At 35.1% G+C, this 26,351-nt stretch overlaps 1 long non-coding RNA gene across 1 annotated transcript in view; it reads right to left on the bottom strand.

The window, feature by feature from the left end:
• Positions 1-15,026, bottom strand: part of LOC147482641 (uncharacterized) — a 34,494-nt gene extending 19,468 nt beyond the window's left edge. Inside the window, exons 1-2 of the long non-coding RNA XR_015204149.1 lie at positions 14,660-15,026; positions 14,449-14,571 (exon numbers count right to left, since the gene is read on the bottom strand). This is a non-coding gene — a long non-coding RNA (uncharacterized LOC147482641). The remainder of the gene's footprint in view (positions 1-14,448; positions 14,572-14,659) is intronic.
• Positions 15,027-26,351: the final 11,325 nt, after the last annotated feature.

Here is a 26,351-nt window from a genome sequence, read left to right as displayed (position 1 = left end):
ATCTGTTATGACATAGTATCTTTATAAAAGTTAAAACATGTAATCAAACATGCTATAAAATCTAAAATAATAATTTGTTTTTTAAAATCTAAATCCATGCAGTAGTCTGGTGGCGCGGTGAATTGGGCCACTCATACCGGGGTTGGGGTGTATTGCATGGTCAAGTACTTGAATCCAACACCCCACATTACATTATAAAAATCTAAAGAAGACTCTTGTTTTATATCTAAACTTGTTATTATTATTATTTTTTCAATTGTGAATCATAAACTAGTTTGGGGTTTAGAGTTCAGAGTTCAAAGTTTAGAATTTTCGCACCAACATATTTCACTTAATTATTTGAAATAATAATTTGTTTTATATCTAAACTTGTTATTTTTTATTTTATTTTTAAAATTGTGAATCATAAAACTAGGTTGAGATTTAGGGTTTTAGGTTTAGAGTTATTTACAAAATTCGTGCTAACAAATTTTACTTAATTATTCAAAATAATAATTTGTTTTATTTATAAACTTATTATTTTTATTTTCTTTTTCAAATTTTGAATCATAATCTAGTTTGGGGGTTTGGGGTTTGGGTTTAGGGTTTAGGGTTTACAAATTTCGCACCCATACAAAAAAAAAATTTAATTTCAAACATATTTCACTAAATTATCCAAATCTAAAATAATAACTGTTTTATATCTAAACTTGTTATTTTCCATTTTTTTTATTCAATTGTAAATAATAAACTAGTTTGGGGGTTTACAAATATATTTCACTCAATTATTCAAATATATCAAAATTTCAAATATATATAGAATACTCATTCACTTTCGGTTTAGAGTTTAGGGTTTACATAGAATACTCAAGTTTCTCTACATACTAGTTTTTTCTACATACTCAAGTTTTCTACACACTCAAGTTTCTCTAAATGGAACATGAAGATGAAGAAGAAGTATTTGAGGTAATGTTTGATGTACAACAACAAATTAGAGAAGAACAACAAATTAGAGAAGGAGAAAATAGAAGATATGTTGAAAGTGAAGAAGTGGAACAAAATGTTGAAGGTCAAGGTGAAGAATTTGAAGATGCAACAAGTCGAAAGCAAATGAAATTCGGAGAAATCGTTAACGACAAAATGCAAAACCTAAATAATGAGGTAACACTTGATTAAAATGAATACAAAACACTTGATTGATTGAATGAATGAATAAATGGATGCAAAATGAATGAATGCAAAACCCGAGCCCAAAACGACATGGTCGGGTGGTTTGGTAACACTATCAAACGACATGGGCCTCGTAGTTTGAGAACACTACGGAACGACATGGCGGTGTAGTTTGAGAACACTACGGAACGACATGGCGGTGTAGTTTGAGAACACTACTAACGAACGACATGGTCGTTTCATTACACTACAGAACTACATGGGCGTGTCGTTTCATTACACTATATAGAACTACATGGCCGGTCGTTTGGACTCTTGATGAAACTACATGGTCGGGTCGTTTGAAACTAAATGCATTGTTTGAGACTCTTGTTTTATTCTTCTATATGTAGAATTCTTTTGCCGCTATCCGGGAACCGATCTTACGCAAACTCGAATGATGTGGATTGTCAACCGATTTTAAGTGATACAAACGTAAATTTTACTACGTAAGAGGTATGATTGAGTAGGCATTGATTTCATTTTTTTTTTAAATTTTCTAAATATAATTTTATTAGTGTATTAATAATAGTTGTTTTTTTATGTGTTTAGGTCTTTCATACACGTAGCGAGGCAATAATCGATTGGGCAACCGCTAGAGGAAGACAAGTTAATGTTGTTGTGGTCATTGAAAAGTCTGAGTGTGCCAAAGGAAACCGAGAGTAAAGCAAGATTGAATTTGGCTTGTGAGTGCTCGGGTGTGTATCGGTCACACAAGAAAGAAGGAAGGCTAAGAGAAGGCTAATAAGAGAAGGTCGGGGAACCAAGAAATCGGGATGTCCATTTAAGTTAAAAGGTATTTTCCAACGCCGCGGACCGTCGATAGTTGGAAAATTGTCGTTCTTAATGGTGTTCACAACCATCCATTGGCGAAGACCCTTGAAGGACATGCATTTGCTACCGACTAACCGTTCCGAGTTCGAAAGTATTTGTCGAGATGAGTAAGTGTGGAATAAAACCTAAACAAATATTGGATTCCATCAAGAATAGGTATCATGATAACATCTCTAGTATATCCCAAGTCTACACCGCAAGGCGCGAAGGTGAGGAAATGGATATGAACGGTCTCACACAATTCACAGTGCGTGAGTTGTTAGCAAAAGAACATTATTTTGAGGAGTCGAGACAGGATGAGAATACCGAGGAGATAACGGGATTGTTATGGGCCCATCCAGGAAGGTGTTAAGTTGGCTCGGACTTTTCCAACAGTTTTCATGTTAGACGCTACCTACAAAACTAATGGTATCGGTGGCCTTTCGCACAGCTTTGTCAGTGACTTCAACATGGAAATCTTTCACCGCGGTGTCGTGCCGCTTCACCAAACAACAAATCGACTATGAGTGGGCCCCTGCATCATTTTAGTGGCTTGCTTGGTGACATAAGTCCATCCGCGGATCGTGGTCGACGCGGGGACTTAGCCCCGATGAGTGCCCGCCGATGAGTTTTTCCTAACGCACACAAGCATCTATGTAGATGGCATATCGCCACGTCGGCCCTTTCAAAATGTTACGATATTTTTCCAACTACGTAACTTGTAGAGAAGGCCCAGTTCGTGGAACATCAGAGTCAAATCGAAGACAGAGGTTATTTTCCAGTAGTAGATGGGATGCTTTGGAAAAATATTACGGGGTTGAGTACTCAATTTTGTTTGTTATTTGCGAGAGACTTGGTTTCCTCTCGGGGATCGATTCGTGATGTTGTTGGAACCGACCAACACATTCACTTTGGGAGTACAACGACCAATAGAGTTGAAGGGTCTCATGCTCGTGAAGCGGTACTAGGAAATGCAAACCGCCATGATTTTTTGAGTATGTTTAGCTTAATCCACCCGATTCTAGAGATCCGGATGTCCGAAATTAGAGCTACCTTCGAGAGAAGTATGATTGTAACTCAAAGACCACCACCGGATTCCTTTGTTTACGTGAACTCGAGAGGCCTTGTCTCACGCAAGTGTTTAGACTTGTTATTTGAAGAAATAGATACCCGCCGTAAAAAGCGTGTTAAAGATGGAGAGATAAGGTGTTGGTGCTATTTAAGACGAGCCATGGACCGCCATGTGCTCATGAATTAATTGAGTTTGAAGAGCAAGAGCGGTCCATCCCTTTGATCGCTATCGACCCATTTTGGAAAACATTGTCCGCTTCTCCCAATGTGTCGGTGGTGGTGTTGGTCCCGATGTTGCACCTTCATGGACTTGTTCATGAATAGGTTTGCAATGGTTTTGAAGAAGAGAGCGAGGGTTATGATTAGGAAGCTTATGGAGATTGCCGCACCGAAAGAAAGTACATGGCTAGTACCGCCTTTGTGAGGAAGCAAAACCAAAGGTCGGCCGAAGGTAGCTGCAGCAGTAGAAAGCTTCAAACTGGAGATGATAACTCTTCAAAGCGAGATCCATCTCATTTTGAACATTCTCAACGTGACCATGAAGAGTGGGTCTCTGGCCACAACCAAACACTACGCCACCCAAAACACCCACACTACACCAAGAAAGAAGTCTTCTCCAAAACTACCAACCCAAAACATCCACACCACACCAATAAATAAGCCTTCTCCAAAACACCAAAACAACCACACCAAGAAATAAACCTTCTCCCCAAAACACCAAAAACAACCACACCATTTAAATAAGCCTTCCAAAAAAAACCACACCACGAAATGTGAGAGATGGCTTAGACTTTGGAAAGACGAGGGTCCTAAGGATTACGGGTTGGATATTCCCGAAGAAATGCATAAATACATTGTTAGAGTCCATGACCCATTGGCGATGGTAAATAGCGGTTATAGAGCTTCTGCATTGCATTAGGAAGAAGTCAAGAAGAATGGCCACGGATGAGAAAGGGAGTTTAGACGAAGAGTTTATCGACAACCTCCCCTTTATTGTACTTTGTACAATCAAAGTGAGGTTTTATATTCGATGAAGGAAATCCTACATGAAGAAGGTTACGACCCTTAAATAAGTGGATGAGCATGCCTTTTTTTGGATACTTATTTGCTTCAAGATTTAATGTTGTCCTTATGCATTTAGGAGCTCGTCGGTGCTTCCTTCTCATGCCGAGAACCCAAGCAAATCCCTCGAGAGAGTGACCCAAGTGTTGGGTAGCACATGTTGGTGGAAATCATTTTGTCAATGTTGAACTTGTTGAAGATTGTCCGGTTCCTCGAAAGAATGCCAATGGCTTAGAGCTCGATATGATATTCTTTGAAAGTTGGAATTTGGCCTTGACAAGAAGGCAATTGCAATTTATGGCATTGAACATTCCCAATTTAATATGGGAAAATGAGCTCGTTGAAGACCCATTACATGTTATCGACTAAGTTTGTTTGTATGTTGTCGATATGATATTTTGATGTAATTTGTATTTTGATGTAATTTGGAACAAGTGTAATTTGATTTGATTTTTATGTTATCAATGTTAGGGCTTTTATTTGATTTGATTTGGAAATCGAAGTAATCGACTAAGTTGATTCGACGGCAAATTTTGAAATCGGCGATCGACTAAGTGATATATTGATGTAATTTGATATTTTGATGTAATTTGGAACAAATGTAATTTTATTTTATTTTATTGTTATTTGGAAATAATGTTAGGGCTTTTATTTGATTTGATTTGGAAATCAAGTGATCGATTAAGTTGATTCGGACGGCAATCGAAAGTGATTTGGAAATAGAGCGATCGACTAAGTTGATTCGGACGTCAATCGAAAGTGATTTTGAAATCGAATGATCGACTAAGTTGATTCGATGGCAATCGAAAGTGATCGACTAGTTGATTCGGACCATAATCGAATGATTTGAAATAACGTTCAGTATGTTGTCAATAATGACCGAAACTACACGGTGAAGTCGTTTGGCTTTAATACAAAAACCCACCATACCATGTCGTTTGGCGCTTTAAGACCAAACGATGTGGGCATGTCGTTTGGCCTTTAGACCAAACGACATGACCACATCGTTTGTCTAAAGGCCAAACGATCCGGCTGGTCGCTTGAGATTTAAAGCAACCGATCTTCCGTGGTCGATTTTGGTATAAAGGGAAAACGATCTGGCCGAAGGTCGTTTGGCCTTTATGCCAAACGATGTGGTCGGGTCGTTTGGAAGAAAAAATTTCAAAATTCGTTTTGTTTTACAACACTTTCATATTCATCAAATTCCACTTTTCATCGATATCAAACATTCAAACATTAAACCATACATCAATACATAAAATTCCATATATCAAATTCCATATTCATCGATATCAAACATTCATCCATACATAAAATTCCATTCATACATTAAACCCTAAACAAAAAACAAATTACATTCAAACATTAAACCCTAAACCCTAAACATTAAATTCCATTCAAACATTCATGTAAACATCATATCCATCAATGTATGAATTACATCCATCAAACTAAACTACAAAGTTACAAACACATTCTACAAACCCTAAAGCGGAAACAAATCAACTATAGCCCACCAATGTATCTTTGCACCTAGTCAAGTTGTGCGCTGTTCAAGGAGGTCCTTGCTTCCCTCGGCATATCATTCCGACCAATTGCAGACCTCTCTCTAGCAAACGATCGGGTTTCATCGATGACGCCGCTCACGAAAAAAGAAAAAATCAAGATAAGTTACCAATCGAATGCAAAAATCACGGTTAGAGAAAACTCAATTAAAAATCACAATACTTACAATCGGTGAACGGTTAGGCAAAGTGTCTCGGGTGGAGGGATGAATCGGAAGAAGCTCGGGGTTCACCAAAACTACATGAGAATTCCTCGCGATACCAAGTCATGTAGTTTTGATGACACTCCCATGGATAAGGCGAAATAGGTCCTCGGTTGCGAGAGTTGAATCACGCGTGATTACGCCACGACTCAAATAAAGTGGCCCAATATTGGTCCAAATTTCACCTCATACCGCGCCCCGCCGCCAGTTCTTGTTCTCCAATTTGGCATTGGAGGATCTTTAGGTACAAGTTGCCGCGTGACCTAACCGACGCGACCACCCCTGCGCGACAACAGTAAAGCTCGACAATGTTGAAAAAACATAGCAATCCCTCAAAAATGCAATGTCATCGATCGGGTTTGTATCTCTCGATATTTTTGTAGGGATGCCAAACAACCGAAACAAAATCAAATGTGTCATTAACAACTCTAATGATCAATTACTAAAAAATAAATATAAAGAAACTTAAATACCAAATTGTCATTGAATTTAATACTTACATTGAACTCATTCAAATCATCAATTATCGCCGATAAAACGCAATGCATACGCCAGGTCGTAATAGTGTGGAGTTTAATGGGATGTGTCTATGAGCACGCTTGGCCGAGGCGAGATATAGTTGAAGTTTGGGGGATCGCGCGAATACCGAGGAAAATACTCATAGATCCATGCCTAGATATACACAAATAGTTAACATATTGATAGAGTAATAAAATTAACATTAAAAAAAAATAAACTCTAAAATACTCAAGTTTTACGTAGAAGAGTCATATAGCCCAGAACTCCTTTCACCTTCGCGCATCACGGCAGCCCGAGACCTCTATATAAAAACGCCAAAATTGTCGCACCCCATGCATACTCTTCTATCTCATCGAATTTCAACAACGGCCTCCGGATAACATATAGGCACTTTCCGGTCCGGACTTGTCGATAAAAGCGGCACATCCAAAGAAAAAAGTAAGAATAAAAGCTCTAATAAAGTCCGTTGAACATCCCCGAAACTTCGAGGCCTTCTACCACATTCCCAAAGAGCGTCACATATAGGGCTATCATGAATCTTGTTCGCAAAATGCTTCCGGATGAATTCTAGCCTTACTTTTGAAGTGAACCTCGCTAGCTTCCATCTCCGCCCTAATCAAATCAATAGGGAGCCCGCACCAAGATGTAAAGAGATTTATCGATTGTTGTAAGTTCAAATTTCATCTCCCCTCAGACCGCTTCTTCCTCTAATTGGTGGACTCCACAGATTTGGACAACATCGCCCAAAGTCACGATCATCTCCCAACTGGCATATGGAAGGTGTTGGTCTCCGGATGCCATCTCCACAAACGCCGAGATCAATGGTGGATCCATATGCTTTCGTGATAACCTTCCACGAGATCAAACAACCCAGTCCTTCTCAATCGCGGCAAATCTCGGAGACCTTTCACATTCATTTTGAAATTCCATTGGGATAACTTCGCTAAGTGTGAAACACACTTCAACGCCCGCGATCCTCCTCAAAACAACCGAAAGCGCATTAGATATATATGAGCGTAAACAAAAGATTTTATAAAAAGAAAATCAAAGTACACAAGAAAAACAAAATATTACCCTTCTCTCCCAAACACAATGACGACATGCACGCATAGTCATACAACAACAACTCGACTCATACGGGCCTCCCCATACACACCTCTTTGAAACTCCAAATCATCATTGGATTTTCTTACGAAATCCATCTGGGAGGTGCTTCTTCCTTTGGTGGTGCGCCTTCTACCACATATTCTTCAACATCATCATCATCTCATCCTCATCCTCCTCCTCCCTCCTCTCCTCCTCCTCTCACTCTCCTCTTCTACTATACTCTTCCCTTTGTCTAAACCTACATCTAAACCTACATCTAAACCTACATCTAAACCTACATTAATATCACTATCTACACTATCTACACTATCTTCACTAAACGAATCAACCTCGGGAACCTCAAGAACCTCTTTTTCCAAATGGTCCCTCTACTACCGATGGATTAAAGCCCGTCGCCCTATGTCTTTTTCTTCCAACCTGCATCACCGCTAGAGGAACCGCCACCAAACAATTTCTTAACACCCTTTAATGTAGTTTTCGCTACATTCTTCACATTCTTTGATCGAGGACCCATCGCTACAAAGAAAAATAAAACAAGTATTAGTAAACCATATTTAAATAAACAATGTACAAAGAAAACCACTAGAAAAAGAGATCATCTCGTCAGTAAAACTAATAGACTTATAAGCTTGCTATGATAACTCCAAGTATATATGAAGAAATAGAATGAGGTGTTACGCTATTTATCCAAATTCTATCGAGATTTTTGGGGCAGAGTTTCCTTTGTTTGGTCAACATTTCAGTATACTTAAACCCGTCATAACACGGAAATCAATAATAACATCCTTCCAACAACCATATGTACATATAACCTAACTTTTTACACGACAAATTGCAAAATGTATATATATACAAGGCTGTTTACGTATGAACCGTCATTTATGTACATCAAGTATTACAACAAAATAACTGGACTCTCTACAACAAAATGAACTTGACTCGTCCCTCGTCAAGCATAGGGAAACCACCCAAAAAACCACCTTGATAACATACATTCAAGAAGTTTGAAAACCAAAGAAAGCTTCTCACCTATAATGCTTTTTCAGTTTGTTCCCCCAGTATCGGACCCTTAAGCAAGTTTCGTAAAAAAGCTGCATGTGATCAAGGTCATTACTCATTAGCCAAGACTCAAGAACATAAGCGATTATGAAAGGTGAGTAATGTGAATGTATGTAAACACTAATCATAAAATGGTAAAAGTATCTTCTCTTATAACATCATTCATCATTCATGATCAAAGTAGCTTTCCCCAAGTAGTAACTTCATATTCATCATTCATGATCAAAGAAAAAGGTTTCTTTACAGAAAAAACGATACATTTAAAAACATTACCAACCACTAAATCATCTTCGACAAAATAACTGGACAAAAGAAGAGAATCTGAATTTGTATTTTCAGAAATTACAAATCATCTATCCGAAAAGTAGTCTTTGATCTATGATACATAACCCTAATGTATTGATCCTCAAAAGAGAAAGCCTCGTATAACAGCAGTGCACCTTGATGCTATGACACATTGTCACCCTCTTCTAAGTTCTAACCATACCACAAAAATATTTAGCTTGGGGGCCAATCTTAAATCAGAATGCACCAAAAATATTTAATTGGGCATGCTCGCTGCACTAGCTTAACGGCGTATCGGCCACTTAGAGTACACTACTTACAGCACACTACCGATTAAGGATTACGGATAGCAACACATGACTTAGAGTTCGACTCAACTCTGTTGAGTTTAATCAATGCTTGAGGGGTGGGTATGGTTTGCTAATACTATTTGTCTCGCTGCGATTTTGATACCTAGGAATTCTTTTGGTTATGTTCACCAATTTGTTAGAGAGTTGGTTCGTTTCAATTTGTTGTTTCTTTTCCCCCTTCTCGTCCCTTTGTTTCTTGTTTTCCGATTGGTACCGCTACATCCACCGCCCTTTGTTAGCAGCAAACATTCATCATCATCTCTCTCTCTCTCACTCTCTGTTTTGTTGTTTTTGGTGTTTTGAGGTGGTGAGAATGAAAGCGGTGTGTTTTGAATACAAGTGTTAGATTTGTTATTGGGTTTTGAAGTGGTGTTTATTTTTGAAGTGTTGAAGTGTTCGAAGTTCAAACGGCCACATGAATTCAAATCAAATGCTTATTTTATCACTTTGCGTGTAGAACCCATTGAATTTCAAACAAAAAAAATCGAAGTTTTAGGATCATATTTCTTACCTCGAGGTGAGCTTGAGATGAGAGATCGAGACTTTGAGATTAAAAATCTTGGTTTGTCGGTTTGCCTTTGGCAACGGATGAGCGAAAGTGACTAGTTTTTATAAAAGCGTGTTTTTCGGACCAAACCGTGTTTATTTTCCCAAAAGCCTTTTTTTTCCCTAATAAATCGATTTTTTGTTTGAAATTCGATGGGTTCTAGTATTACCATGTTTTGATATCGTTCATGGGGTTTTTCTTTTGTTTGCTAGTGTATCACCGCTTCTCTGTTGATTTTTCTATTGGCGAATAAGCTTGGAGAGGGTGGTTTTGAACCAGTTTACGAGGTAACATTCGAAGTTTTAGTCGCACAAATGTTATTCTTTGAGTTAAGAGTGTAATTAGTTTGGGGTAGTTAGTTTTCTGGTTTTAGTTGAAGATGTTGTGATGTCAAACTAGCCATTGTTTGTTTGGAGTTAAGGTTGAACAATCTACTCATAGTTGCTTTCCGGAAAAGGCCGCTTCTTGCAAAGAAAGGATCATCCTTAAAATAATAAAAGTTAAGTGGGCATGCTCGCTGCGACTTAACAAATGTATGGATCACTTATGGCAAGTGGTTCATCTGAATCACATCCTAGAGGAAATGAGCAAGATGATTCTACCATTGATCAATCCTAGATCATACATACACTACAAGTGTGGTTTGATGGTGTTGTGTTATGTTAAGTTTTTTCATATATTCTTGTGGGATTGAAACACACCGACAGCTTATTCGATCGATTATACTTCCAAACTAGAATTTACTAGACTTAGAGCACACTATCGATTAAGGATTTGGGATAGCAACACATGATTTGGAATGAATATTAGAGATACCAAAGACATGTTCCTAGTGATTTCTATCCCAAGAAGTAATTATAAGTAGTAGTAGTTCTCTTCTTTTTTTTTCGATAATAAGTATTATAGTTCTCGTAGTAAGTAGTAATGGTGGTGATGAAGAGTCGGGGAATAGAAGATGAAAATGAAACAACTCCTTTCGCTTCACGACAATGGCCACAGAGTTATATGCAAGTGTTTCTTTCCTTTTCATTTTTAGTACATAGGTTATTGTGTAAGTTTTAAGGAATTGACTTGTTGTAATATAATGTACAATGCCTTTTCTTGCTACCTTTTTTTTTAACTTTATAGTACACTTGTTTACTAGATACACTTCATGCCCACTTTAACATTACAAATGGCTTCAAAACTATCATCTTTACTTGTAATCTCGATATAGCATGTTCCGTTAAGGTTTCATACCAACTTTTTTTTTTTTTTTTTTTTTTTTTTTTTGAGATACTTTTGTTTGATCCCGATATATATAGAAGGGTTACTTGAGAGTTAATCATTTGTTACTGTCACTATATATAAATGAGTAAAAGTACCACTTCTGGAAAAATACGTGCAAATTGGAATGACGCCCTTGATATGATCTTTTCGGATGCGGTGGTTAAGTATGGTTAAGTAGACTTTGGGTTCACCAAAACTGGTTGGAATAATATATCCAAAGGCTCGTTTTCTTTTATTTTTGGAGTAGCTTATGTTTTGTATTTTGACTAACTTTTTATATCCCAACTCCTAATTCTAAAAGAATAGAGCTGAGTCAAGTGGATTGGCAAATTATGTATGGAGCATATATATGCCAAAAGATGTGTTCTAAATTCTTATTAGGCTTTTAAAATAGGTTGGTTTTAATAGGGGTAGAATCAATTGCAGACATACAACTTATGGACCTCACGTCATACTGATTGCCGGCTTAGAAAGTTTAAAAAAAAAGAAAATATTGACATGGCCAGCATACCTGTATTCACTTACTATTGCCATTTGTCTACGTGCTTAACACTAAATCACGAGTGGAGTTGTTTTCTATCTAATTCTTTGATAGGTGATTCAGTGAAGTTCTTATTAAATAATCAATATATGTAATAAGTGTTTATTTTCTCAATTGACATCTTGAAAGTTTGGTACATACCATATTATACTCACGCTTATGCTTAGACATTTTGCGGTGAGAAAAATGCCGCAAAGGTTTTAACCTCTATCATAACAAACTCACAAAAACACTCTTGTACCTGGCCGGTCAAGTGTTTAATTTGCCGCCAAATTACAAGTGTTGTTATTCATCACAACACCTTCCAACAAAACAAAATATCCACAAAAATCTCCAAACATAACAAACTATTTCTTCATTTTGAATAAGTTAGTTTCATCTCCTTATTTTTCTCACTATTTCTAACTGTTAAACCCAACAAAGTCTTTCTCTCTTCTCCTCAAAACCCAAACAAACACAGTACTTAATAGTTTTGAACAAAAGTACTAAACATGAAGAAAGACACTACTAGTACTCCATTTTTTGATTACTCACCAAAATCTAGACGATCGAAGAATCGCTGAAGTCACCCCGTTTTTCTTTCCCCAACGTCTTCAATAGATAGTGGAAGTGGAATGTCTTCTCCAACTCAAACTTTATCTCTGACCAAGAGGAAAACTAGATCAACTACTATAGATACTCGAAAACATAAAAAACCTATGATCTCTATTGACTTTAGGAATAGTTTGTACTTCGTATCTATAAACCACAGGTGCATGATTTTGGCGTGGAATTAGGGATTGAGTTATGGTACAAGGTTAAATTCGTATGCAGAATGACGACTCAACTCTTTACTTTTAACAGAATGTATAGACTATGCAATTGACTTCGGTTTCTAATACGCTGTCGATAGATTTCAGCGGCACCACAAAAGAGATGGGCGATGCTAGCCATTGCCTACTTACAACAAGAGCCTAATATTTACACATAAAAACACACGATTGTATAGTGAATTGATCAACCTTACGACAGATCTGATTTACGGGATGATGACACCCTTCCACAATGTTCCTATAATCGGGTAGAGACTAGTTGTGAACTACATCACGGAGGGGCCAAATCTCTACCATCATCGGTGACTCAAATACTCAAATCTTTCTTTGAATGGCTAACACAATTGAAACACACACCATACAAGATTACGACCGACAAGCGGGTTATCAATAAGAAACAAGACCAATCAATTGTATGTAAGATAATGCATATATATTCAGAATTGAACGCTTTCGACTTGATGCTTATGTACATAAAGCTATTCCCGATGAGAAAAGGAAAGCAGAGCCAAAGGCAATGGCTCTTGCCTTCCAATCACAATTACAAGATAATTGAAGTCACTCTTATAACCATGTTCTAATTATGAGAGAAAGAAAAGTGATTTCCATCCATCTTCCACCAATGCCATGAAAGTTGAAACATACTTAGTAAACGATAAAAATGTATACAAAGATCATCCATGGTCGCTAATAGATTCAGAGAGACGACTCTTTTGTAAACAGACGATCGGGGTGTTTACCATTGTTACTTAATTCATACATCATGGACTCCGATCGAATTGTGAGAAACAACTCCATTATTTCCGTTATTTGGTTATTATACCATAAGAAAGATATCATCGAGCAAGTCGATCAACTACTATCGAGGATTATGGCCTTCTCAAGATTCGTTAAAAGTAAAACACAATATTCGATCCTTTACAAAAAAAAAAAACACAATATTTGATTTATATCTTTAATATCATGCTAAATCGAGAAGAACAAGATACGAATCGGGATGAAGAAGATTGAAATAAAATCAAGGGCAAAATTTGTTGGCGATAAACTTGAGTTTGATGAAGGGAAGCTGTTGGCGATAAACACGGCTTTCTTGCTACTAGAACAAACCCTTCCTCATAGTCGAAGGTTCAATTGGATTGCTTCAATTGGATTTTGATTTTTTGGTTAGGTTTGGCGATAATTTGTCAAGGGTTTTTGAGAGATGACCGAGAGAGATGACCTAAAAAACAGGTTTTTCCGGTTTGCGATTTGGTGGGGGGGGTGTACTGGGCTTTCTTGTTTGGACTTTGTTGTTTGGGCTGGGCTGGAGGCTGCCCGATCTAATCTCAGTGGCGCCCAATACAGCACTCAAGTACAAATGAGATTCCCAGTCACATAAGTTGTGGAGGGGTGTGCAAATGCTCAAGCTAAACTTTGGAAATCTAGGTTTAATGTGTGTTAGCCAAATGTGGATTACTAATAAATGTGGGCTATGGCTGCTTACCCAACATTGGTGTAACGTGCTAGGGAGAGAATAAAATTGTTTCCTTTCAGTCTTAGCTACGATATATCCCATTAAATAACACTATTTGCATCAAAATATGGGTCGGTTATTGACGGATTTGATGCCATTTATGTACACTAATGCATTTGATGGTCTACCTTTTACCAATCCACAAAAAGTCCAGTAATCTTTTTTCTTCCTCTCTAAATGAATTGTACCATGTTTTTTCAAATTGAAGTGGAAAGCGGAAACACAAAATTAAATTAGAAAAATGAAGGAACTAAAAAAAAACGAAAAAAACTTATCCTGTAAATGTGAGTGTCGAAAGGATAGCAAGACACCCTGCAAAAAGAGAGAAAATTTTGAGAAATTGAGAGTTCCAGATAGAAATAAATGAATAGATAGACTGGAGAAAAACATTTCGAAAAAGGAGAAGCTAGCATCTTAATATTTTATTTCCTAAGAGAGGCAAAACAGATAACAAAAATATAATCAAACCTTCATATATACAATAGCTACAAAAGCTTCATAGAAAATAAAAAATGAAAAATAAATCAAAAGGGTCCGAAGATACCTGAAGAGGTGGAAGGAAGAGGAGATTAGTTTGTAGTCTTGTAGAAAAAGGACTGAGTCCACTGGGGAGAGTGAGCCGCGTATGAGAAGTTGCAGACGTTTACATGTATCTGCATGACATACTCTAGAAAACAAAATAAGAACATTACAATCGGTAGAAATTTAATAATTACTAATTTGGAAGAAATTGGTAAGAAATAACTACTAATTACCTTCACGCCAAAAATTGGTAGATAGAGCTTTGCGAGTTGGGGTTTTATATGGAAAGAGTTGAGAGAAGCAAATGAATAATTACTAATCAAATACGTTACTTAATCCAGCACGCTCTCACTGCTGCTTTAACTCAACTGAATGGGAGAGAAAAATCAGAGAGTAACGGAAGGATACAATCAGTTGTGCTCTAACTACTAATCAGATACCCTTTAAACTCTTCCCGTATTGTAACTTTTTAATTAATTAGCTTAATAAATAAGAATTTTAGCGTTTTAAACGATTTTGATAGAGACAACGACTGGGTTTTATTTTTAATTTATTTTTATAGATGTTTGAACTGTTGGACGGTTGGAGACTCCTCAAAGTCTGGGCCGTAGGATGCCTAAGCTGGATACTGAATGCTTTTAAGAGTCTGGGCCGTACGATGTGGGCTATTGTATGTTGAGTGTGGACTTTTATGAAATTAGCTTGGATTAAAGGTAAAAGGTATAAATCTCCTGTGGCGAACCCAACCTTTAATTATGTACAGCACATAAAGAGTCACACAACTACTAATTCCTGTATATATAACTTTAATTCCATGCCCCTTAAACGTGTTTCAAAACTTATTTATGTTAAAGCCATATTAAGAGTCACAAAATGTTTTCTTAATTACAAAACTTGAATTTCATTCACACTCAAAGAAGTTTGAGAACAATAATATCCATGCATTTAATTTGTGAAATTTAATCCATTCAAAGTGATTCTTACCGCACATCTGCTCCCCACCTAACTCAGATCCCTAGACGATCCGTACCACTCTTTATCTATCCATTTTGTTTTATTATAATAGACTAGGTATAACCCATGCCTCCGACACGATTGTTTTTACATTTATTGATGCATGTTAGGAAAAAAATAATAATATATAATTCAATAAATTCACTCAATATCATTTGTTTAGTGATCACAAAAAAAGCATAAGTATATTTTAGATGAAACATGAAGAAAAAAAAAGTAGAAATGAAAAAGTTCACTGTTAAATAAATGTGAAAATTTATTTTATACATAAGTATAGCCTATGGAAGTTAATCATCTGAAACGTTTCAGAAGTGTTGTATTAGAGACCCAAGCCAACAAATCCTTTACTAATGTTTCAATGAGCCAACTTACAAATTGTGTTTTGGTCCATCTATCCATTTAATACGACCGTTACATTTAACGAATTAAACCCAACATTTAAGAATATATTTTTTTGCCTTTATTCCAAATTTTAATTTTGGCATTTTTACATTTACATATTAATTAATGTGCTTTAAAAGACTACTCAAAGCCTCAAAGATGTTTCAAAACAATATCTACCGTACACGTGTTCTCCATCTAACTCAGATCTCCACGAAATCCCGACCACCCTTTGTTTACCCATTTTGTTTTATTATAATAGACTAGGTATTACCCGTGCCTTTGGCACGGATTGTTTTAATGCTTTCTTGATTAATATTATGTAGAATTAATTAGAATAAAATGATGGAGATAAATATTGGTACACTATCTTATTCTTTATGTTATGTCTCTTTTTTTCTTGTTCACTACTAACCTGTTAAGATAAAATAATGTTTTTATTTCTGCTATGTCTCTAGTAGCCTGCAATTCAACTTTTAATTGAATACCTAATGCAAAAGAAAAGGTACTGGTGTTGCCATAAAATAACTTAACAAATGAAAGCAACTTGTATTTTGCGCTTCCATATGAGATAGTTGACTCAAGTATTGCACATGCATACATGACTCTAAAATCCTGTTACCAAAAGAAAATAATCCAAAGAATATAAATTGATGAGAACTCTCTAAAATCCTGTTATTACCAAGGAAAGCCAAGGAATATAGATTGAAAAGATTGACCATTGACGCTTACATATCTTGTTTTGAACACGCGAAGACCGTCTAAAAATTGATGTTTCCATATTATTATAAGTTTAATTCCCGCCACCACACCCATGAAGTACCATTTTCTAACAACAACTTCATATTGCGTCCATTTTCTAACAGCAACTTGGATATTGATAACACACTCAAGAGGGAATGTGATGCCTAAGCTTTTGGCCGGCCTGTGCCACTTTCACCAAGCCAGATCAGCTTGTACTGGAAAGGTCTCTTGCAGTGTGTGGTGTGCAGTGAATAAAGGTGTTTACTATGAATAAATGTTCTTTAGCTGTATTTGAACTTGAATCACCGGCTTTCATCATGGCGCAAAATCGCCGCGTCAATTGAATCAAGTACCTCCCTGAATTCCTTATTCCACTTTTAACAACCCGCAATTCTCAACATTTACCAAAAAGAAAAAAAAAAAAAGTTAAAATTTGGTTACAACATGATCTAGCAAGCAATTTTAGACAAACCCATAATGAGGTGTGCCAAGTGATCAAAACAACTAAAATTCAAATATTTTAGAAGGTATGTGTCTGCCGAAGCTTTTGCCCCATACAACTTTCATCCAAACATGTCTAATGCAGCATTGCAGCCTATGCTCAATAAAAACTCCAAGCTAGATCAGTTAAATTCCACTGTAGTCCAACCTATGCCTCCCTGCAATGCTTACCATTCAAAAAAAAACACTGATAATGTAACAACAAAATCGAACTACAAACCAAATTAGGAGAACCCCCAATGAAAAGAAGTATGGGTGACTAATTTTTGATGTCGGGATATGCTACGTACAAATCAATATAATACGTGGATCCAAAACAAACCATCAGCTTATTATTTGAAAATTTTCATGACGTGGAAGAAAATGAATTATGATACATATGGCACTAAAACAAAAAAAAAAAAATTGTATAAGCAACTTTTACGTTGGGTCGATTTGGCCACTGAATGGAGAATATCAAGATGGGCCGATTGTATAAGTTTGAGAACACGTACTCATGCATCTAGGAAGATCTTTTCGAAATCCCTACACACTTTTATGAAACCCAACTCCTCATTGAACAACCTAGTAAGCACCCCATTCTAGGCTCAAGGTTGTATAACACCTTGACCAAATTTACATTTATCGACGGTGGACTGAAATGTCCCAGGTTGGATTGGCCGACTGACCTTACATTTTCATATATTAATTTCACTATGCGCTAAGCATTCCGAACCAATCACAGGTCTCCCATAAGCATGGCTCAACAAAAGATAAGCAAATAATCAATGAGTCGACCATCAAAACTCCACAAAATAAAAATGGGAAAATAATGAAGGAGAGTACCGCAAAGAGGCACAATCAATAAAGTGGATCAAAGAAATAGTTCAGGTATGAAAGTTACCAATTTCGGTGACAACCTATTCCCAAGGAATTACTACATCATTTGAAGCTTCGATTTGGCATAATTTAGACTTATGCTCAACGTTCAACTTTAACTGCATAGTTCAAAAATATAAATAGAGGCAAAGCAAACTATGAAACACTCTACATGATAAAATTTGGCAAATAATAAAGAAGTACAACAAATAAGGAAATGGGAAAGGAGAACACAATTTGTAATGAAATAACGCCATCAAGCAGTATCTTAGGCACTTTCCCAACGGCACTATAAGTTGCATTTTTCAATTCTAAATAGATAGTAGTGCTATGTTCAACCTACTCAGGCAGATGAGACATACATTGCTCAATCTAGTGAAGACTTCACATAGTATCCTATGGTATAAGAACTACAATGGTCAAAAACATGATTCTTTTGGTAGGGTTTAACTAATATATTGTTGGGGGGAATTATTAAAGATATCTTTTTGTGTAGACATCATTCCTTTAAGGTAAGCAATCTTACAATGCCAATCACATTTAAAGAAACCTAAAACCTAACAAATCCTTTTTAAAAAGATAGGCGACCTCTATAAGCAGACTGAAAAGGTGATCAAATGAAATCAAATAGAGAATAAAGTAAGGAAAGTTCTATTGTTGCAAGCTTTAGATCAATGAAGATTGGGAGGTAGAGTTGGAGAAGAAACTTCCTCAAAGAGAGCTTGGAATGAAGAAAAGAATAAAGTGTATAATTGCGCTTAAAAATAAATAAGTTCCAAATAACTTACCTTCTATGATGGTCTTAGTCAAATTAACTTGCTTTCATCAATCTTAGCCTCCAAAACACTATTGATTTTGTTATTTAGTTATCTAAGCCACTTGATGTAGAGACTAATACCATACAAAATGTTTTTGAAATAAACAACTACTCTAATAATTGCACGGGGAATATATTTTTCAAGATAGAGTTCAACATTATGGTGTATGTACTTACGCTTATGACAAAAATGAATGTGTAATTGTTTCTCTGAACCAAGACCTGAAAAGGCAAAAGATGAGATGTAAGGTGACTTGCAAGGAGAATTGCTACCATGAACAGATGAATAGATAAATTCTTTTTGCATTAGAGATAGGAAAACAATATACTAAATCAAGAGTACCACTTGGCGTAAAACTATATTCAGCGATTAGTAAGGCTTTTGCATTAAAGAAAAAGAAGAAACAACTCACCTGTTTTTATGGAAATGGAAATGAACTACTCCCTTGATTCCCCTTTTTTCATGGTGATATCGACGACACTCAAACTGAGTGCAGGAGGGGTTTGGAGAAGAGAGCGGAGAGTGGGGATTGCATAGGGTCGTGGGTTTCATTAAGCAAATTAAGAATATGAAGCATTTTGGGAAGAATACGTGGTTTTAATTCTCAATCATTATGAAAACCTACCCGTTCTCTCTCACTAATATAGTCTAATACTAACCTCAAATGTAGCATACACATTGTCATTGGCCACTTCTTGGCCCCAAATAAATGTGTGAAGACTCTATCTCAACCACTGATTTTGTTTGTCTTGTCCTCACTCTAGTGCAATCCCAACAGTAGAATATCTGACCGCTAAAATGCCTTAACCGTAATATATTTTTGACTTTAATTATTCTAAGACAAACAACAACTTAAGAAAACATAACAACTAATAAATCATATCAAGTGTACCAAGCATATCATCAAAATTTAGAAAAGCAGGTTAAAAAAAATCGCACCACATACTTGAGTAATTCAAAACACTTCTACAAATGCTAATACCAATGCCCATTCTATCTGGACTGCAACTGCTCAAGTTTGATCATGCAAGAATTAAGATAAAAGGAGCTATTGCCCATGTTGTTTGAAGGTCTAAGTAATCCACAACAATGTAAAGAGTTGTATCCACTAATAAATACTATCTTCAAATATATAATCACAAATAAATTGAGGTTGAGATCACGCACACAAATCTCTCCGATTTGCAGCTTGAATAACTTTTGATCACAAATAATTAGGAACATGACAAATGGGTAGAATGTCTAAGTATAGTCGCAATTAAAGAGATGCTTACGATGAATAAGTTAAGGGTGGAAGCGTTCCTAAGAATAGCAACCCACTACAGTAATGCAATGCCCTTAAGGTTACGCAACCAATTCAAGAAGGTTTTTCAACCTTTTCTGATATTAGATCTTTCTGGACATTGTGCTATAAAGCAAAGAAGGCGTATATATGTAATGATATTAGCTTATGTTAGTAAGTATACGATAATGAACTTCGAAGCTTCAAATGTGTAGTTTAACAAAAGAGATTACTTATTGGAATATCCCATGTTAAACAACATAAGAAAAATTGTTTGGGCATGGTATCGTGGCATCAAACTTTTATTTGAATTCCTAAGTAGATCCAACGTAACAATCTAAAGTGCCATTATAAGAAACTATTCACATACATACAACGTACAACTCACTCAGTGTATACCATACTACTTCAAGAACCATAAATAATTTTGTGTGCCTATACATATTCAGCGTCAAAGACCACTTAGCCTTTCCAATCTTTGCTATTGCTTCAACCTCACTTAATCATAAATTGAATAAATTTAATCTCTGAAAGTTTAAATAAGAACCCTTGTGCATTGATACTCCTTTAAAAGCCTACATTTATTCTAGTGGAAGAGAAGCATCACATTTTTCAAAAAGTTGAGGAAAAGAAAAAAAATCTAAAGTTAGTGCATAAAAAGTTATCAAATTGAGACCAATAAACTACCTACATCTCAATAGCTAGCAACAACAAAATATTTTCTTTTTCCTGATTGATTAGGATCAAAGTGTGTATCGATTTCAATTCAAATAGCCCAACTAAACTATAAATCAATCTAGTGCTTTTTAATGGCGATTCTTTCACACCAATCCAAATATCCATGGATTAGAAATTAAGTGTGCCCATAAATCAAATCAGAAATTTAAAGCACACTAAAATGCATATAAGCTACAATCTTAACAATTACAAAACATTTCCTTAAATTCCGCAACTAAGGAAAGATAAGCAAAAAATTAAACAATAGTAAGCAAAAACTTTTAACCCAACTGTGCACTCGATCAAAACATTGTGATCATAGTAAGTGAATTTTACCAGGACTGGTTAAAACCGATTAGGAATGTCGCGAAAAAATGCTACCATTTCGATGACATAGAATGATAGAACCATGAAAAACAAAGAATCACACTCACATCATCAAAAAAATAAAATAAAAAATGATCAAAATAAAATGTGTACGGCCGTAGGGAGTACCTGAGAAGATAATCAAACTACTGTAGAGAGGGATAGCGGGTTTTAGAAGGTGAAAAAGGGATGGAGAGAATGAGACTTTATCAGAGAAAGAGTTGAATGTTAGAAATTAAATGATGGAGTAATTAATCTGAAGAATCCCATGCTAATGAAGATAAAATTGATCCGAGGTATAGATGTTAAAGCATGCGTGAATCTTGGGCGTTTTACGTTGTTTTCATTTCCTTACTCCTATTTTTACTGGCACTTAATTTGAATATTTGGAGTTATTTATGCCCAAGAATCATAGTTTCTACCGTTTATTACAACCTTAATTAAATGACAATTAATCTTAATATTTGGGGTTATTTATGACCAAGAGGCCAAGAGTCATGGTTTCTACACTTTATTACAACCTTAATTAAATGACACATTAAAAACTACTCAAAGGTGTTTCGAAACGATATGGAGCGTACACCTATGCCCCATCAAACGCAGATCCCCACGCGATCCCGACCACCTTTTGTCCTGCCATTGTGTTTTATTATAATAGATAAATATGGATTAAGATATGTTTGTTTACATTTAATTATTGATGTATTATTATTATGATGTTGGCGAGTTTATGCGATTCAAGATCTTTGGTTTAAATTTAAGAATATGTTTACATATGCATTACTACCTCATTGATTTTACAGTTGTAGGATACCTTAGTTTTTTTTCAAGAATTTTTTTCGAGAATCAATTGTGGGATACCTTAGCATGTTAGCAAAATGTGCTTGGTTGCCCATTCATGGTGGTAGCTTGCAATGAATACTATGTTGTAATGCCCGTATTTAAAATACATATTTATTTATTTATTAATTTATTTATTTAAAATTTGTTGGATTGGATTTGGGATATGTGGGCCTGATTTCTGGGCCCGAGTCTGTGTTGGGCTTAGGTTTCAAACCCGAGTATATATTCATATTTTTCTAGAGAATAGGGTTTAGAGATAAAAATAAAATAAAAAAAATAGAGGCGTAGATAAAAGCTCGTTGGCTAGAGTGTTGGAGCGCGACGATTCGGACTTGGAAGGATTCGTCGAGTTGTTAATAAAGGTGAGTAGATTAGTTTTCTATTTCACGAAATATGTTAATTATTCTGTTATTAATATTCGTCCTGTCATTGTTAAAACTTGTTAAAACTGTCGTTATTAAAACTGATTAAACTCTGTACTCGAAAATTGGATTTGAACTGTTGAAGCTCGAAAGAGCGTCAATGGCGACTAAAGCCCAAAGAAAATATCGTTTAGTAAATGGGTTGAACTGGGTATACAGTTTTGATGTTTGGCTGATGTCGGGGTTTAGGGATGAACGTTGGGTTGTGTTGGTACATTATTAGGGAGCTGTTCAAGCTCGGAGAACTCGTTAATGGAGGCGACAACCCCATTAGAAATCGGTTCTGTATGTTTATTATGAACTATTATGTTGTTGGGTTGGTAGATGCGGTTGAACTGTTAAACTGTGATTAGTGATGGGTGATTGAATGTTGGTCGGATGGAGCTGTTGAAGCTTTGACAAAAAGCTCGAAGGCTCATCAATGGAGGTCGAGTCTTTCTGCAAAGGGTGAATGAGGTAAGGAATCAAGTTTTTTAGTGAGATGCGCGATATTTTATGCCGAATAATGGCAGTACTCACATAATGGCTTTCGTGTGAGGGTTACCTGGTGTGCGGCATCCCACTCAGGGTAGTTACGCACGGAGTGGTTCATCATGTGAGGGGAGGCATGTGGATGTACATGTTCGGCGTTGGGAAGCAATTTTGGTAGCCAGGGAAACTAGGTAAGACATAGATACGACGTGATTTTAGGGACACGCAAAGAAAGCCTTAAATAATATAATTATGGTAATATGTTGGTTAATGATATATATTTAGACAGATGATTGTATATGGTTTTGCATAAGAGTGGGTCAAATTAATTACTTGTGCAGAGACGACCCACTCTGTAATTGAGCATGGAATGCGGTAAGTATAGAATTTGCTTGGCTGCTTATTAGTTTAGTTAGAACCTAAGGCGCCTCGTGGAGGAACTAAATGCCTTTGTATTATTGTCGGAAAGCTAAGGTGCCTCAGTGGAGGAACTACCTGCCTTAATTATGGTACTTAAGGATGTTGTATTATTCGTTGGATGTTAAGGAGCCTCGGTGGAAGAACTAATTGCCTTATTTAGTATGTAAATATATTGTATTTTAGGGCAACTCACACCAGCATTGTTTATAATGCTGACCCGATTTGCATGTTTGCTTATCGGGTGTGTTCATTAAATGAACATAGTTGATAAGTCTTGACAGGTTTAGTGTTGAAGAAGGTTAGTTGCTGCTTGTGGTTTGCGTTAGCGTCGCATTTCAAGATAGGCTTTGTTTTCCTTTGAGATGATATTGATTTTCAGTTGAGACAATGTTATTTGTATTTTCATTTGTAATTTTAAATAAAGAGTTATTGAAAAGAGATTTGTAACCTAATCTTATTTGTGAATTTTTGTAATGAAGAGGACTTTTGCTTAAGTTAAAATTTTTATTGGTTTTTAAATTTTCCACATGTTGAAACTGTTTATGGGTTTTTGGAAGTTAAGAGTGTCTCACACCTCGAAAATCGAAGAGTCGGGAACAAATATTGTTTTTCCGAATTCTGTCGAAATTCGGGGTGTGACAGTTTGGTATCAGAGCATTTGGTTAACTTAGACTTAGGTGAGTCTAAATGATTCCCGGATCGTGGTTTATGGGTAGTGTTTAAGAAGTATTATTTTCAAAACTATTTCCGCTAGTTGTTTTACTTTTACAAAGAAAAGAAAAGAAATACAGAAATAAAGAGAGTCAATATTTTTTCGTGATTTGTTTATATGTGTAATGTGTATATTTATATTAGTTACTCTTGTGGAGTGCATATGAAATGCTTTTATTTTAACTTATCATATGAGGAGTGGTTATATGTGTAATATGTTAATTATTAATGGATTTGATCAAAATAATGTGTGCTGCTATAATATTGTTTTATTGTTGGTGTTCATTCTCACATGGAGTATGGATTAAGTACGACAACATGTCTGTTAACTTTGTATTTGAGTGTTATGCTATTATTCAAGAAACAAGGAGATATTTTAATCTATATTGAATGTGCTGCATTAACTGATGACTTTGTGACGTACTAAGTAAGGAACTAATTGCCTCTGTGTTGGAGGAACTATCTCGCCTCTCGTACACTTTAATGAATGAATAATATTTTAAAGTATAAGAGGTTAATTTGTTAGATGTGATTAGTAAGAAATAGACCAAATAATAAATAAAATATATGTGCATTCCTTTTGAGATGTGTATACTTGCGTATACACGCTTTATTATATTATTATATATAGATGAACTATTACCGTGTGTATATGATCATAATATTGTTATGCCAACATGACATGTGTACAATTGTTTTTATAAGGTCACGTTATTAATGATTAATTAAAATAGTTGTGGTAATCGGTGGTCATGAACCATATTGGAAGTTCTGTGAAGGATGTCCTAATATAATATGGATCTTATTTCAACAACAAACGGATTTTTATTTTTGTTTTATAAGTGTGTTTCGTGCCTATAAAATTATGACATGATGGATTATTATTGTTACATTCGTTTCACATTGATATATATATATATATATATATATATATATATATATATATATATATATATATATATATATATATATATATATATATATATATATATATATATAAAATAGTTGTGGTAATCGGTGGTCATGAACCATATTGGAAGTTCGTGAAGGATGTCCTAATATAATATGGATCTTATTTCAACAATAAACGGATTTTATTTTTTTGTTTTATAAGTGTGTTTCGTGCCTATAAATTATGACATGATGGATTATTATTGTTACATTCGTTTCACATTATATATATATATATATATATATATATATATATATATATATATATATATATATATATATATATATATATATTTATTTATTTATTTTTATTTTTATTTTTATTTTTATTTTATTTTTGCATATTCAAGTATTCTTAAAACATATGCCTTAATTTATTGTTCATAAATATTATATTGAGAATATAACTTGTTGTGGGTGATATATTAGAAGTGGGTTTGTATTATCTTAAATTTTTTAAAAATTCGTGTTATACGGTAGCAAGTCTTATTTTAATTGTCATTGTATATGGAGATTAATTTTTGAATCTTTTCACCATTTAAAATAATTAGTACTAATAATAATAGCAATGAACGTTGAGTATTTATTCTTAATTGTTTTGTTTCAGTCTATATGGTTTTGATAGATGAATATGAAAAATTATTTTTTGAATACGTGTTATATGTGATCAAGTTGCATTCCTGAATTAGGATTTGATAGTCGTTCTAAATTTAATATTTCCGATTTCTATAGCTATATATGATTCATTTTTGTTTTGCTGAAATGAGAGTATTATAGATTTGATTATTTATCTTCCTCTCATGTTGATGAATCATAGTTGCATGAAGTTGAGTTAGAGTTAGAGTTCCTTAATAATTTGTTTAACAATGCAAGTAAATAATATTTGTAGATACAATAAAATAATAAAATAAAAGGGTTTCTGATAGCATGACTAAAGTAAATATAAAGTTTTATTGTAGTATCAATGACATGAGTGATTTTTATTTTAAGTGTATCAGGGCACTAATTTTTCTTTGGTGCAGGATAATAAAAGACTCCATAATGTTTTATGCAGGGATGAACTTACCCCATATTATTGATTAGTTAAGTAGAATATTAATTTTCGTAAAGTTTGCTACGTGTCAAGAAACTACATGCTAAAAAGAAATGGTGTATTTATCTTGCGTTTAAGTGACAATAATAATGTGTTTTAATATAGACAGTTAAACTATGATAGATTTTGTAATGGCATGATGACATATATTCTGGAATTATTTAAAATAATTAATATCAACGTTATCTTGTTTAAGTTTAATCTCTGTACATTTTTATGTAGGTTCTAAGTTAATAACCAACGTTATTTGTTCGTATAGATTTACTTCCGAATCTCGGGACGAGATTCTTTTGAGATGTGTATAGCTGTAGCGCCCGTATTTAAAATACGTAT

Source organism: Coptis chinensis, chromosome 8, assembly GCF_015680905.1.
Source record: "Coptis chinensis isolate HL-2020 chromosome 8, ASM1568090v1, whole genome shotgun sequence".
NCBI lineage: Eukaryota > Viridiplantae > Streptophyta > Magnoliopsida > Ranunculales > Ranunculaceae > Coptis > Coptis chinensis.
Note: the sequence above shows the minus strand (reverse complement) of the source record. Positions and strands in the feature narration are given on the sequence as shown.